Here is a 16,060-nt window from a genome sequence, read left to right on the forward strand (position 1 = left end):
TCGTTCCTACGCCACCAGTTTGTTACGAACGGAATTCGTAATTCTATCCGTTACATACATAACCACCTCACAGGTTAGTTATGGGATGTATTTTTATAGATAAATATACTTCTATGTGTTTTAACGTCTAGTCCGAGCCACTACTCTGTCTATGAATTAAATATGCTGAGACAGTGCGAAATGGTACTGTGGTCGCTATAACAGAGCGGCTTTGAAACAGAAGCTCGGCCACGATATGCGAGTATATCTAAATTTTTTTTAATCAAATATCCAAGAAGGATATAGATAAATGGATTAGGAAATCATCTAGTCCTATACGGGCCCCGCTATGCGTGATTGATTTTCCCGAGAGGTGGAGGCTTATGCTAATACTGTATTTCGAAAAAGTAAAGTAATCAACTCAATGTATATATGAAAGACAAAAGGAAAAATAAATATATTATAAATTTCTGATACTTCATAAACAAAATTAAGATATTACGCGTAAAAGTTTACTGATTTTCGGTATGCTCGACCACACTTAAAATGCTACGGGTTAAATCGTGCCTCTTGAATCTGATATGAAGATATATATATATATGTGTGTGAGTCTTTTGAGTATATAATATATAATATTGAGTATATAATACTCAAAAGACTCACGCAATTGAAGAAATCAACACACTCAATCCTTTCCAGAAATCAAGTCCAACAGTAAGCCAAATCAAATCCTTAGAGTTAGAGTATGCCAGTTCGTTATATGGATTGCAGGATGTTGGGCTGAACTTTACTTTGGGGAAACAAAAATTAATGGTTTTTTTCTTACATATTTTAATAATACTGGACGAGCGGAATCCAAAAATGCAAATTTTAAGTTTAGGAATCCAGCAGTTGAAAAATTATGCGTATTTAGAGGTGAGTATTTTTAAACTATTTCACTAGCTATTTCGACGCCATATTGGCTTGTACAGGCAGCTTAGCCAATGAGCGGAGCCGTTGGATATGAGCAATTGCGCCACTGATATCATAATAGCGACCATTTAGGCAGGATAAATCAAATTTCGATGTTCAAAGTTTTACGAGTGATTTGATTTACGTGGTGATACTACAATATTCCCATGCGTTTGAGTTTAAGATGTTCATTGCTAATTTCTTTGATTTTGTGTATTTTCGATTTTAATATAGTATTTCTTGTAGAATAGTAGTTTAGTATAGTATTTTAACATTTAGAGTGTTGTAGTATTTATAGTATTTTATGATTTATATTAGTTTTTATTTAGTATAGAAAATTAGTATAGCATTTTATTAATGTATTTTAAGTATCTTATATATAGTATTCTAACGTTTCATTTATATATTTATAGTATTTTAAGGTTTCACTCATTTTATTTATAGCATTTTAACGTTTATATTAGCTTTTATTTAGTACATTCAACTAGTATAACATTAATTTTATTTTATTGTTACGTATTATTAATTTTTGCCTACTTTCCGTGTTTTTTCTTTTTTATTAGCTGTAGTATACTTTATATTTCTATTTTCTTTCAATTATTTATTTTTTTTCTTTTGTAATGATGAGTGTTGGTAAATGGAATTTATCGAATTTACCAAATTCAAAAGAAAGTGCGATCGCCTGGGCTCGAGAGCATGGGTTGTTAAGGACAGATAAAAATTGTTCTGTTCATCGAAAGCCGATAAAATTATATAAGTCATCGCAACACGGTGCTGGGCGGTTTCTCTGTTCTGTTGGAAGGTCCAGATGCAAACAATTTGAAGCCACAGTTGATTCCTTTTTTGAGGATGTCCGTTTGCCTTTTGATAAGGCGATAAAGTTAGAATTATTTTTCGTGATTTCATCAAATTAACAATTAAAAAATTTAGAAGATTCTTAAAAACATTTTTTTGTTTTTGTAATGCTCCTTTTAGATTGATGTATTGCTTCACGCGAGATTTTTCGTACGAAGATACTGCCCACGAGTTGTACGACTTCACAGAAGATGGTATCAATTTATCATCTGCCACTATTTCTGCGTGGTATCAATATTGCCGAGAAATGGTTGTACATCATTTCTCAAGAATTCAAGCAGGAATGCCTAAATTGGGAGGCATTTCCGAATCTGGATCTCGTATTATTGTCCAGGTATCTTATATAACTGTTCTATAGTACCTTTTCCATTTCTTTTCTTAGTTTTTATTCTGTAGTGACACATCGTTACTTCTATATTATTTCATTTATAAAAGATTGACAAAGCCAAATTTGGAAAAAGAAAATACAATCGTGGCAAAAGAGTGGAAGGCCACTGGGTATTAGGTACAGTCGATACCAAAACGAACGATTGTTGAATGATAGTCGTTGAAAATCGAGAGGTATCGACTTTAATCGACATCATCGATAAACATGTAATTGCCGGCAGTGAAATACACACGGACAGTTTTAAAAGTTACGCGGGACTTACTGCCCGTGGATATGTCCATAAAACAGTAAATCATAGTATTGAATTTGTAGGTAAGGGTTAAACTAAACTTCGCGTTGAAGACCAAAATTTTTGGTAATTATTTACAATAAGGGCCTCCTCAACAATTTCTTTGAAACCTTTTTATATCATGTATCTTGATACATAACATAAGCACGATTTTATTTCCGGTTCGGTTCAAAAAGGTCTTAACGGAATCATTCTCGCACGACCGAATTCGAATTGTTTCGCAGCCCTAGCTCTAACCCAACTCAAAGTATCTCTTTTCCCGGTTCTAGCTCTAACCCAACTCAAATCCCCTTTTTGCTACCTACCCTCGGTCTGCCACCACAATTTTTAAGCATATAAAAATGTTTATCTCGAAAACGAAAAGAGAGCGACAATTATTTCATTTAGAAAAATTAATCTACGTATCAAGATACATGGTATAAAAGAATTTCAAAGAAATCGGTGAGGAGGCCCGTATTCTAAATAATTACTAAATTTTTTAATCAATTTTAATCTTTTGATAACTTATGACATATACTCATCAAATGTACCACCGATTATGTAATATGTAAATAATTTTTTAATTACAGCCAGCGATGGTACCCACACTCAAAAAATTGAGTCCAACTGGCGACCAGCGAAAGACTGGATGCGTGGAAGAGCTCGTTTTCACGACGATGAATTCGCATACCGTTTATGCGAATTCTTATGGTGTCGATTTTGTAAACATAATAAAATTGATATGATGTCATCATTAATGGATGCTATTAGAAACGAATATATATTTAATTGATAATATAATGAATTTTGTTTTTTGCACGCAGTCACCACTTAGAACGACTTCAATTAGTTTTAATTAGTATATCTCATCACTCAGTTCTAGGCCGTCACTAGGTCTAGACTAGAAAGGAAATTAAAAAAGGGAAATTGTAACATTTGTATATACAGCTTAAATGGCCATCACCATATGCAATTGCTCGTAGCCAGTGGCTCCGCTCCTTGGCTGAGCTGCGTGTAGAAGCTAATATGGCGTCAAAATAGCTAGTGAAATAGTTTAAAAATGCTCACTTTTAAATACGCATAACTTTTCAACCGCTGGATACCTAAACTTAAAATTTGCATTTTTGAATTCCGCTCGTCCAGTACTGTTAGAGTATATGTAAAAAACCCATTAATTTTTGTTTCCCCAAAGTAAAGTTTAACCGGATGTTGTAATGTAGTCAGTAAATGCTGATAATACTGTAAAAGAGAAAAGAGAACATACGCGGAATGTTTAGAGGGTTAATTTTAAATTGAACTATGGTCCGAACGAATTACAGAATTTTACGTGGGCGATTGAGTCCATTCACTCCCGTAAATCTATGCTCGAAACAATTTATAATTGAGGAAAGATCAAAAGAAGAAAAAAAAGAAAAGAAAGAAAGAAAGAAAGAAAGAGAATATAATTAATCCACGGTCTCCCGTCATGCACCTCGCGACTTGTGGACGAAGAGATCTTAGATAGGCAGGATCCTTCGTGGATCACCAATACAGTGATCTTCTGCCTTATCCGTAAGAGGTCCTGACGAATCGGGTGAGGCAGCGTGCGGGAGCCGTCGCGCGATTTGTCAACTCGCACGTCGATATTTGGCATGGCCCTCCTTCCGGTTTCTTCCACAATTTCCTATTTCCTCTATATTTTGCGCAATGCTATACACGTACAATATTCTCCATTGCTCCTTACAATTAACGACGGTCAATAATTATTAAACTTGTTCTAACAATTCATACAGGTTTTTCACACTTTTGCGGGAAACGCTCGGCGTTTTCGTCTCGTGGTATCGTCGCTCGCGTGTCGCGTCGTGTCACGCGCTGTATACAGGTTTTGTGCGAATTCCAAAACCAAACGCGGAAGGTTCTCATTCCAAATTTTCGAAAGGCCGTTACATTACAAAGTTTTCTACAATCACTCGCAACCTTCCCAATTCATGCAAGATACGGATGCATTGGAATTCTATGAACAATTTGCAATCAGTTCTAACAAGCATCATGGACAACAAGATGTTCGATTCGCAATAGAAGGTGTTGATTACACACTCAGGCCACACTCATTCAAGCGCATGAGAACCCGCAATTCCAAACATCGTAACGTAACAATAGTTGTTACGGCTAAGGTGTTCATGCTCACCTTTCCGAGGCTTCAGAAGAACACGCACACACACACATACATCCTCACAAATCTCACACACATTCACACCCATTCGCGTCGTCGACTTTCGACGACGATTCCAAGGAGAGAGCATATAATACAATACAATAATTATAATTTAGAATTTTTATCGTCAAAGGCCAGAATGTGCTAGACTAGGAAATTTCGTAATGACAAAGCATTGTCGTGACACACCCCGGCTGACATAATGGCCGAAAGTCAAAAATTCGAAAAATTTCCTCTTCGGAACGTAACAAGATTATCCCTTGAAGTTTTATGGATTAATAGACTACTTCTTACCTATTCTTCGACATTCTTATCTGGATATGGCCCCGTTTCGTCATAGGAAATTATTAATTGGATTCTCTGATTTCCCCCCTGCTTACCACTGTACACCTGCCTTCTTTCAATAAAGGGTTTCCCCTATATGTCCTTCTTCTCTCCTATTTTTTTTCTTTCCTTTTTTTTTCATTGTCGTTCTTTTTTTTCAAGGTTTCTTCATTAAAGTTACACAAAAATCGACTTTATCTTTCGCATTCTTTTTATTTCAATTCTCAGTTCATTACAGTTAATTGTCTTATAATGTCTACATTTCCTACTTCTCTTCCGTTATTTATAACTTCTTACATATTCTGTTATTTTCATATTCTGCATCGTTTCTAAACTATTTATTTCTTAATCTATTTACTCTTATAATTATCATTATTTATTTCCTCTTCTATCCTACTTCTTTTTCTCTTTTTATTTTTTTTTCTTCGCTCTTGTCTTAATGCAGTGGCCACATGTACTTGTCCTATTCGTTTCATTTCGTGTTAATTCATTTTGCTTTATAAGCCGACTGCGTTACGACATCATGTTTACAATTTCTAAACTACTAACTTACTAATTATTAATCCTTATTTGTCTTTACTCGACTTGTTCTCTGTTTGACTGTACGCTCGACTCGGCCATCTTGTCGGTGTAAATGCGTTGTCGCGGACTCGAGCTGCCATGTCGTCAGCAAGTACATGTTTCCCGTAAATTTCAATCTAACTTCTCTACCTTTATTTCGTTCATTCATACTCTTCTCTTTTAATTTTATTCACTTATAACCTTCAATCTTATCTCGATTGTCTGCTATATTCGTTTAGGATTTTAATACTTTTACTCCTATTCCTATCCTGACCTAGTTCGCCTCAAATCTACGCTCATCCAGTAAATTGCCGCTTTTTTTTTTTGTTTACTATTATATACTATTCTCTTCTTCCTTATTTGTTTTAACTCGACTTTAGACTCGCTACATTTTATTTCCTGATTCTACCTCTGCTTCATTAATTTAGCCTTTTCTTTCTTATTTCCATTTATTATTATTATTTTTTTTTCTTCTTGTCTTCTCTACTTTTTATAATTTTCTTAAGTTATCATTTATTGTCAATACCCGCGCGCAACGGTCATAAAAACACTACGCTGCTGGCACTTGTGCGCCACTGCCCTATGTAATTTTATTGTAAATAATTTTAGCTTTTATAATTTACACATTTATTGATACATACTGTACTCTCTTATCTTCACTTAAGTTTAACTATCTTTCTTATCTTGCTTATTCGCTATATTCATTTTAAGATCCCGTTTTAGCTCAACTTTTATCTCATTCTAACGCTAGTTTACTGTATTTTACTCCCTAACTCTACCTTTATTTCACTAATTCAGAGATCTCTTTTAATTAGTTTTATTTATTTTCTATCTTTTCTAATTTCTCAATTTTCTTATTTTAACGTTTACTGTTGCCGCCCGCCCGTGACAAGTATGAAAGCAATACACCACTAGCACCTACGCGTTACACCAGGCTTCGGAATTAACTGCTCTTTTCGGCCGATTTTCGAAGGCGACGCCTCCTTTCTTCCTCGCACGTCACTTCTCTCCGCGACGGCCCTAGTGCTCGGGAGGTTTCAGGCGCGTGCCACAAAAATCGCGCGTAGCGCATTTGGGCGACGACACTTATATCAATAGATTTCCACATCACCCATGAGGTACTATTGTTGATGTGTATTTGTTTTGTCAGTGATATCTCCTGACGCGCGATTCTTGTGGCACGCGCCTGAGGCCTTCCGAGCACTAGGGCCGCCGCGGAGAGAAGTGACGTGCGAGGGAGAAAGGAGGCGTCGCCTTCGAAAATCGCCTGAAAAGAGCAGTTAATTCCGAAGCCTGCGTTACACCATGAATTAACCTCTAAAATTTTATTTTAACAAATTTTCGCTCCTATCAGTTACATATTCTACTAATACACGCTATCCTCCCTTGATTTTAATTAATTTTAACTATTCTTTTTGTCTAGATCATTCACTACATTCATTTTAGGATCTCACTGCTTTCATCCCTCGCTCGACTCAAGACTTGCTTTACCGTTATTTATTACATTTTAATTCCTAATTCTACCTCTAATTCACTAATTCAGACTATTCTTTCTTGTTTACATTTATTTTTAACTTCCTATCTTTTCTAATTTTTTACAATTTTATTAATTTAACATTTGCTGTCAATACCCGCACGCAACGGTCGTAAAAGCACTATGCCGTTGGCACTTTCGCGCCACTGACTCTTATAATCCTAATTTAAGCAATTCTAGCTTTTATAAACTACACATTTCTTATCTTCACTTAAGTTTAACTATCTTTCTTATCTTGTTCACTCACTCCATTCATTTTACGTTTTTTTCTCTTTTCTTATTTGTTTTAGCTCGACTTTTTATTTCATTTTAACGCTACTTTAATACATTTTTAGCCCTAATTCTATTTTTATTTCATTAACTCAGCATTCTCTTTTGACTACGTTTATTTATTTTTTTTCTCTTCTCTAGATTTTCCGACTTTCTTATTTTAACATTTACTGTTAATGCTCGCCCGTAACAATTATAAAAGCAATATGCTGCTGGTACTTATGCCCATTATCATCCATTATCTTCCAGATTAAATGCAACACTATTTTACACTATTCTTTCTTAATTTTACTTAATTTTAACTTCCATACTTATCTAATCTCCTTAGTTTTTCTTATTTTAAGCGTTCACTGCTAGCTCTCTCTGTTGACGAACCGACCGATGTTCGTATCAACGCGTGATTTCGCGAAATTAATTTTGAAATAACTAGTTAACTCTATCACGAACGCTTGATAGAGGGGTCGAAAGAATAAGTCGCGAAACCTCTCGGTTGTGCTTCCTCGAAGTCTCGAATCGTTTCCTACTCTTTCCGTGACGCTAAGTTCCCACGAATCGGTTGGGACCTTTTCGGAGATATCTTAAAATGACTCGTTAGTCGTTTCTCCTGATCGGTTCGAATCGTTCCGTTTCTTCGTTCGAATCGTTTCGTTCTTCGTTCGAATCGTTTCTGATTTTTGTCTCCGGAGTTCGATTCCTCCTCAGCTCTGCTTCCCCCGATTCGCGCGTTCGCGGGTGTCAACGTTTTTGGGCATTGACGAAAGCTCGCAATCGATTTGTCTATCGACCTGAGGAAGGAGGATCCCCAGTCGCTCCGATAGGGGTGGAACGGGCTCCTCCTGGTCACTCCGCGGCGGTGGTGGTGGAGGAACCTCTCCCTCAGGTCGAAGGTTCGCGAAGATTGGGGAGGAAGAACGAGCCCCGGAATAACGCGGCTCGAACGGGCCCACGCGAGTGTTTTCCAGATGTTTTTATGGCGGTATTGTTCCGCGAGTCGGCGTCAACCCTCCGATGATTTGGACGGACGATGAGTTGGCGTAACGGTACCGACTGCGGGGCAATACAGCCTTCGATGTTTATAACTCGGGAGGAACATGCCGCTCGACGAAAGCACGAAATTGTTTTATGAATTGCCAGATGTGGAACTTTCGGACGAACGACTCAATAGACAATTGTCTAAATGAATCTCGGATTCTCACATCTGGCAACAATAACAACGATTGCCTCGTCGAACGGAACACTCCCACACCTTCCTTTTGAGAAGAAAATGAATTCTGAGAACTAAATGAATCACTAATCTATTCTACCCTCTTTAAATCTTCATTAGTTTTTATCTATTCTCCTTAACTAGTTTAATCTCTGTGTTCGTTTCAAAATTTTACTATTCCCGCCTCCCTTTACTATTCGCGTTTCTCCATTCATTCACGTATTCACGTTTTTACATTCAATAGTTGTTATTTATTCTTTTCTTACTTATCCGCTTCTAAGTTTTCATACTTTTTTTTTCATATCTAACACCCTCTGTTTCATCTCCGTCTCTGTTAATATTATTATGTTAATTTCTAATTTCTTGTTTTCTAATCCTCTCCTCTTCTTTCTTCCTTCCCACTCGTTGTCTTCTGTGCATGTCCTCCTGCTTCCTTCCTTCTCCTTTCATGATATCTTCTTCCGTTTCCTTCCTACCCTTTCCTCTTTTTCCATCCCTCCGTTGTACTGCTATACCTCTCTTTCTCTGTTCCTTCTTCTTATTCTGTAAACATTAGACAATAATTACTATTCTTACAATACCTTTCATATATTTGCCTTCCCATAATATTACCAAAATTGTTTTTTTTACATAATGCGATGAGGGTCCCGACCTCGCCCTCCCCTGTGAGTCTCCTCAAGGTCAAAATAACCTTATCATCCTAAGGATGATCTTAACGTAGTGAAGGTTCCTCGCTTCGCGAGGCACTTCAGAGATTAATCCAGATGCTTCCACGGATTAACCTCTGTCAAATACTTAACCAGTTTCCTTAGTTTGGCTGCTCCTGCTTCTTGTGGTTCCAGGAAATACCTCCCAAGTTGTCTCTGTCTTTTATTCATTAGCCTTGGGCATCTGCTTACTACTCTCAATATGCTTACTACTCTCCTCTTCTTTCTCGCACAAAAACTGCACATCTTGTCGTGCATCTGCCGCATTCTGTTAAGGTGTAACTTCATTTGAGCGTGCCCCGTCAGTGCCTTTGCCATAAATCTGCATGTGCCTCTGTCCAGTGCGATCAAATCTCTTGCATACTTATATCTAGGTTCATCCCCCAGTAATTTCTTTGCTTCCCTACATCCCTCCGTTTCCGTCCATTTTCGTTTCCTCTCCGTTAGAGCCCAAACATTTATCGCTGTTTTCATACCTGGTGATACTCTCTTAACTTCTCCTCTGCGCTATCCCAGTCCCCTCCCGCCTGAATATCTGTCTCGAATCTCTTCTGAAATTGAAATTCTACCTCTTGGCTACCCTGCACCATACTCACCAGTTGCCGAATCGTGTAGTTTCCTTCTCTCTGCATGATTGAGCTGTGTATGTCCAGTGGTACCGTGTTCGAGATCATCTCCTCCTCCCATGTTGGCGTCGTGCTCAAAGTACCCAGTATTCTCCATAACGCCAATCCTTGTAGCCTATCCAGTTTGTCCTTTACTGTCCTCGTATTAGCCGTCTCCCACCAGGATATGCTTCCAAACATCAGTCTAGGAAGCACTACCGCTTTATACATCCATTTCATCGTGATTGGCGTAAGACCCCAAGTTGGACTCACTACTCTGCCCAGCATGGTTAGACTCGCCCTTGCCTTGCTTATTTGTTTGAAGACATGTTTCCTCCATGTCAGCCTCTCGTTCAACCACACTCTCAAATATTTCACTTCTCTGCTGAAGTTCAATACTTCTCCTTTATATTTTAGATCCGTTATTTCAGGTCTGTTTATCTTTCTGGTAAACAGAATTGTTTCCATTTTCATCGGATTCACTGACAATTTTGTCCGCTTGCACCAGTCTGTTAGCGTTTCCAAAGCTACCTCCGCCTTGAAGCTTGCTACCGCTTCATTTCTACTGCCACCTCCACCGAGTGTCCCACTCTGAAGGTGTGCTGATTATCATGCAGTGGTTTCGCATTTAGGGTTACTTCCTTCATGTATCGATCTACCAGTCTTTCCACCATTTTTAATAAAAATGATAAGACTTATTGGTCTGAATGCCTTTGGCGTCGTATATTCTACCTTCCCTGATTTCGGGATGAAGATTATTCTAATTATCCTCCACATCTTAGGTATGATTCCAAGTGCAATACTTGCTCTCATTATCTTAGCCAGAAATTCTTTTATGTATAGCGATGCTACTTTTATCATGTTGGGGTATATCTCATCTACTCCCGGAGATTTATATGGTAGAAATGAGCCAATCGCCCATTCTATTCTGTCCAGCCTAACTATCTTGTTCGCAATCCTGGTTTCCCATCCTGGTCTCTGCAGCTCATTAACTCGTTCCATTAATTCGTCTCTTACCTCTTCTTCCTGGGTTTTTCTAAACCCTGGGAAATGTTCTCTTAACAGCATTTCCATGCTTTCCTCATCCGTCTCCGTGAAATTCCCATCTTCCTTTGTCAGCGCTCCCAGCTGTTGCCCTGACCCTCCACTCAGTATTTTATTTAGTCTAGTGGCTTCCGAAGCCCCTTTAATTCCAACGCAGAACTCCTTCCACGATTTCCTTTTGGCTTTAATTATATTTTTCCTAAAGCTTTTACTTTAGGAAAACTCTTTATCTTTACTGCTCTTTACCTCCCTTCATTTTCCAGCTCCTCCCTTTCTCTTCGCTATTTTTGTTTTCCTTTTGATTTCCTTTAGTTCCTTTTCCAAACTCTTATTCCACCATGGAATTAATATTTTATTCTTTATTTCAACCTCTTTCGTTATCTCTTCCCATGATTCTACTAAAATTTCTGTTAATTTTTCTACCGCTGTATTTAATTCCTCCTCATTCCCATACCTTGTCGGCAATTCCGATTTCCGCTCCTTGATTTCCTGTGCATATTTCCTCCAGTCTGTCTTTCTATGATTCCTTCTTGTTTCAACTTCCTGTTCCTTGTTTATTTTCAGTTCATATCTTATATACTTGTGATTTGAAAATGATATTTCGTTACCTACTCTCCAATTGCTTACCTTACTTGCCATGGTTTGTGAACACATTACCACGTCTAGTACTTCCTTTCTAATCGATGTTTCAAATGTCGGTTTACCTCCTTTGTTCAATGTTACTAACCCATTGGCTGCATCAAACTCCATTAATTCCTCACCTTTTGTATCCGTTCTTGTACTTCCCCATCTCCTATGTTTCGCGTTCACATCTCCTCCAATCAGCACCTCCAGCCCCTTATCCTGCACATACTCCATTAACCTGTTTGTCGCTGCCCCCGAGCCTTTTCTCTCTCGAATTCCATGGCGCATAGAGTGAGGCCAGAATCACCTCCTTTTTTTCATTCGCTCCTCTTGTTTGTATGCCAATCACTGCCAAATCCTTATTACTAAGTTGTTGTTTAAAACTTACCTCTAGCCTTTTTCTTAGCACAATACACGACCTTGTTTCTTTATTATTCTTTGCCCATACTCTTCCAGCTAATCCCAGACCTTTAACACCTCCATGTACTACCGAGGGTTCTTGTATGAAGGCCACATCAATCCTGTCCTTCGCTATGTACTTCGTGAGGGCTGCCGACGCTGCCTCACTGTGATGCAGATTAACCTGTACCACTTTGAAGGATATATTGTTGGTATCTACAATCAACTTTCTGATTAATATTAGTTTATTATTATCTATAAGTGTTACCTATGTTGTTATACAGGTAACCCTCCTATAACACGGTAGATAGGTTCCTAGAAAATGCCGTGTTGTATGAGACCCAGAGCCAGTACAAAAAGGGGGGTTACGTTCCGAAAACTTATTAAAAACAAATATTTTTTTTAATTCTACATAAACAACTTAATTTTTATTAAAAATATAAACGTATGTACAACACAAAACAAGAAAAAGAAAAAACAAAAAATATTATTTTAATTTAACGCAACTTTAATTTAATAAATTTCTTCGTCGTCACTACTCAGTATAATCATCCGAGAACGTTTTTTCGGCAGAATGATATCGCCTTCACTTTCAGAACTTTTTTCTGCATTTAAAGTTCTTGCATCTTCTTCCCTCTTAACAAGATCTGTAATTTTTCTTTGCTTGCTGGTTCTTACCAGGTCATTGTAAATTTCTCGGTATGGAGCTAGACAGTTTTGCAGCTCCCTTTTGAATTTTTGGCTTCTTTCAGCGGAAGAGTCTGCATTCAAGAAAAATGATTCGAGATTTTCAGCTAAGCTTAGGCCTTCTTGTAATTTTTTTAATGTTAAATTATTAACTGCACAATCTTCATCAATGCTAGTATCCTCAGAATCGATTTGATTTACAGCTTCGGATGCCATTTCCATCAAATCCGCTTCGTCAACTTCTTCTTCCATTAATAAATCTTGAACGTCCTTAATAGCCATATCCTCAAAACCTTCGCCTCCGATTGATTTAGCAAGTTCTAATATGCCACCAATTTCATTTTCTGACGATTCACGCACGTTTTCTATTTCAACTGAAGAAGGCCATATCTTCTTCCAACACGCATTTAACGTTGATGTTTTCAGTTCTTTCAGCGACAAAGATATGATGTCGATACAGTGCTTGATTGAAAATTTCTTCCAAGCTTCCATTACATTAATTGATTTTGAATCGGTTACGTCTAAAATCCACTGTAATGCTCTTCTTAAGTAATAAGTTTTAAAGGTATAAATAATACCTTGATCCAATGGCTGGAGCAACGAAGTAGTGTTAGGTGGTAGGAACAGTATTTTGACGTTGGGATGATTCAAATCTTGTGGGTGACATGGAGCATTATCTAATAGTAATAGCGCCTTGAAGCTCAAATTTTTCTGCTTTAAATAACGTTCAACGTTTGGCACAAAACAATTTAAAAACCAATCTTTAAATAAATTTCCAGTTACCCAAGCTCTTGGATTTGCTTTCCAATATACCGGTAAGGTGTTTTTATTTACGCCTTTAAGTGCACGAGGATTTAAAGATCTATAAACTAGCAAGGGTTTTGTCATAAAGTCCCCCAACGCATTACTGCACAAAAGGAGCGTTAGACGATCTTTAGACACCTTAAATCCGGGTGCAGTTTTTTCTTTTTTCGATATAAAGGTTCTACTGGGCATTTTTTTCCACCAAAGCCCAGTTTCGTCGGCATTGAAAACTTGATCTGCTGTGTATCCTTGCTCTTCTATAATGTTCTGAATTTTTTCTGGATACGTCCTAGCGGCTTCATGATCAGCCGACGCAGATTCTCCTTGAATTCTTATGCTATGAATTGCAAAACACTTTTTGAATTTTTCGAACCAACCTTTACTTGCCACAAAATCTGGGTTGACAGAGGATTCTCCATGTTCTTTAAGGTGTTTGTAGATTTTGAGTGCTTTTTGTTTAATGATATTACCATCCAATGGAATTCTCTTTTGACAGCTATCATCAATCCAAATGCCGAGTGCCTTTTCCATCTTCTCAATTATTGGCGTCCGAGGGCGAGTTGCACGTTTTGCGGATGTCAAAGATCCTGCAGCAACTGCACTTCTTATTTCTTTTTCACTTTTCTTAATAGTCCGGACTGTTGCTTCATTCAGATTAAGACTTTTTCCAATGTGAGATGCTTTTTCTCCTTTCAAAAGACGATCCAATATTTGTATCTTTACTTCTAAAGAAATAAATTTCCTCTTAAACGTTGTTTTTTTATCTTTATCGGACATGGCTTGGGACTGAAACTTAATGTCTTAAAGACGAAAAAGTTATTCTTTAACACACCGTGGCTCGACGCAGACTGCCGACCAGCAGCGTGAGACACTTTTGTTTTCAGGCCACGGAGATGAAAAGAAATACTTTCCGCAACACTGTATCTTTAAGACGGCAAACCTCGCCGCGGCTGTAGAAGTACAGTGTTGTACAAAGGTTTTTGCAATTTTCTTATCGTGTTAGAGCGAAACCGTGTTATAGGATGCCGTGCTGTAGGAGGGTTCCCGCAATTTATGAATCGTGTTATAGCGAAACCGTGTTGTAAGATGCCGTGTTGTAGGAGGGCTACCTGTATTTATAATTTTCATATTTTTTTCCTTTCTCTTTCGCTTCCTCTGTCCTTCGTCTGTGTTGGGTCCCTTATGCACCGCAATTTAGGAGTCTATCGGGGTCGTAAGGCCCAATACGTTTGATCGTGGCGATGCACGGGTCGCTGGATGACTCAATCGGTTTGATTGAGATCCTCATGGAAAGTGGCAGGTCGTGGTTGAAAGAATCGATTTGTTAACGAATGACAACGATTTAATAACACTTCTACAGATCACGTCGCGCGTTTGAGTATTCGTGTCACGAATGAATGGTGAATGTCTGATGTCTGATTGATGTCTGATTGATGTCTGAATAATGTCTCAATAATGTCTCGATAATGTCTCGATAATGTCTCGATAATGTCTCGATAATGTCTCGATAATGTCTGAATAACGGCTTACAAAAGTTCTCTTATATACTGATTCTTGTTGGCATCGGTCGACCAATCAGGAGCTTGACTAATTTCTATTGGTGCGGGGCTGCTTACATTTTCCGCAGCTAAAAATGGTGGTCAGGGAATTCGCGATCGGTGGAAAAACCCTGACCTAATGGTACGGAACGCGCGGTGTCCTGCGTTTATTGGGGGTGGTCATAAACGCGACGCAGAGTCGAAAGGTGCTCGTTTAGAAAATAATTGCTAGGGCTAAACTTCGATTCTAAGCCGAAACAGATGTTGTGTTTAACTAAAAAATGGTCCGATGGTACGGGTTTTACAATGCTTTTATACGTCTAGAAATTGGTATACTTTCAACAAAGTCCTTAGGACTGAACACTCTGTTTTCACCCCTCCCCTTATCTTTACCTCTTTCCTTGTTTTTGTGTTTTTTTCCTTTCTCTGTGTATTGTAGGAAGGACGAGCGGGGTTTTAATAGAAAAATGAACGGTTATCAGATAACAATAACAGTTTAATCAGAGTTCGTAATTCCGATCGAACTGCGATCGACTTGTCACTCGTGGACTTTTGACCAGCACGCGGATCGTGCACGTTGCTATGCACCTCGTTTTCTCAGACAGACTCTCTGCTGACACGCTGCCTCTCTTAAATCTATTCCTACGGGTTGTTCTTCCCCACTACATCCGATCTGCGGAATATTTGGGGAAAACCACCCGCCTAAAGAAGTCAGCGGAGTAAGGGCACGTGGAGACCGTGGGGTGCACTCGCCCGAGCTCTCGGCCGCTGCCTGGGTTTTCCCCATCTGGCCTGCAGGATGGAGTTTTACGGTGCGTCAATGTCCATTGACAATTTACTTAAACGCGATTCTTACAATTCCTAAAAATCGCCACGGGTCACGTCTGCACCATAAACTCCACCTCGGTCTCATCGGGTCGACCTTGCGCCCATGCCTCGGCCACTTGCACCCTTACTTCGCTCTCCAAATTGCCTACAGTATTGTATGTTACTTATTATCTATTTTATTATTATTGTATATTTTTTCCTTTTCCTCCCCCTTTCCTCTTTCTCCTGTCTTTATATTGCATGTTATTATTGTTATTATTTTTTTTAATATATATTTTTTATATTTTATTTTATAT

At 38.2% G+C, this 16,060-nt stretch overlaps 1 protein-coding gene across 2 annotated transcripts in view; it reads left to right on the forward strand.

Moving 5' to 3' along the window:
- Dpp10 (Dipeptidyl peptidase 10) overlaps positions 1–16,060 on the forward strand; it is a 289,344-nt gene that overhangs the window by 153,413 nt on the left and 119,871 nt on the right. The gene's annotated exons all lie outside the window — the stretch shown is intronic.

Source organism: Calliopsis andreniformis, unplaced genomic scaffold, assembly GCF_051401765.1.
Source record: "Calliopsis andreniformis isolate RMS-2024a unplaced genomic scaffold, iyCalAndr_principal scaffold0048, whole genome shotgun sequence".
In the NCBI taxonomy this organism is placed as follows: Eukaryota; Metazoa; Arthropoda; class Insecta; order Hymenoptera; family Andrenidae; genus Calliopsis; species Calliopsis andreniformis.